General features: G+C 29.9%; 2 long non-coding RNA genes across 3 annotated transcripts in view; one reads left to right on the top strand and one right to left on the bottom strand.

The window, feature by feature from the left end:
• The window catches only part of LOC106867980 (uncharacterized), a 637,828-nt gene that overhangs the window by 437,074 nt on the left and 199,711 nt on the right, over positions 1-1,043 (top strand). For both annotated transcript variants that reach the window (XR_008265237.1, XR_008265236.1), the window contains exon 10: positions 368-446. This is a non-coding gene — a long non-coding RNA (uncharacterized LOC106867980). The remainder of the gene's footprint in view (positions 1-367; positions 447-1,043) is intronic.
• LOC128249108 (uncharacterized) overlaps positions 1-1,043 on the bottom strand; it is a 33,816-nt gene that overhangs the window by 19,538 nt on the left and 13,235 nt on the right. The gene's annotated exons all lie outside the window — the stretch shown is intronic.

A 1,043-nucleotide genomic window follows, 5' to 3' on the forward strand; every position in this document is an offset into this window, starting at 1 on the left:
TATATATATATATATATATATATATATATATATTTACACACACACACATATATACATATACATATATATATATATATATATATACATGCACACAAATATATATATATATAAATTTATGTATTTATTTATATATATGCATTCACAAAACATTGTTTTGCCTGACCCTATATGTATATGTGTGTATATATATACACACACACACACACATTTCCACTTCTTGTTTTCTGTCTTACCAAATCACTTTCATTCCTCTTAAACCTCCAACCCACAAACCTCTCTTTTTATTTCACCTTTCTTGTCACCTTTAATTATTTACTTATTTTTGCTATTCTCTTCTTTCATCTCTTCACAATCTTTATCTACCCAGTGGATCTAAACTACCATATTTTACACGTTTCCTAAGAGGATTGGAAAAGTTCTTGACCCCTGTAGGAAAAAAATTAAAGGTATGTCAGACATCTTTTTTTTGGGGGTTTTTTGTTCTACTTTTGAATGTTTTTTTTTTTTTCCTGGTCCTACACCACCTTTTCATGTTCATTCCTGAAAACACTAAATTGCGTGCACACACACACACACACACTCACACACACGTGCGTACGGTCGACCAAAGTAGTGTTTGAGTTTATACCTGAAGGAGAGTTTCACAATTTATTGAGGACCATAAGGGACTACTGGAAACTTCGTATAAGTATATCTAGGACACATCACTTTGGTAAAGTCTGTCATTTTTCAAGCTATGGGGCTACTTTCCCTTTTAGTTTCAATTTTGATACTAATGAGAACATGTTAACAAGCTTTTACTAATGTTTTCCTATTAAGTAAATAAACAGGTCCCTTTGTTTATCCCTAATGAAGTTACTTTTTGTTGCAACACAAATCCTAGATAGGAGTCCCAATGTATATTTAATTTCTGTGATGATCGCCACAGCAATTTCCAAAAATTTGCTTTCATCTCTTGATGAAAATATATTTGCTATATATATTTATATCAAATTCTTCCTAAACCAACATATATATATATATATATATATATATATATATAT

Source organism: Octopus bimaculoides, chromosome 11, assembly GCF_001194135.2.
Source record: "Octopus bimaculoides isolate UCB-OBI-ISO-001 chromosome 11, ASM119413v2, whole genome shotgun sequence".
Lineage (NCBI taxonomy): Eukaryota > Metazoa > Mollusca > Cephalopoda > Octopoda > Octopodidae > Octopus > Octopus bimaculoides.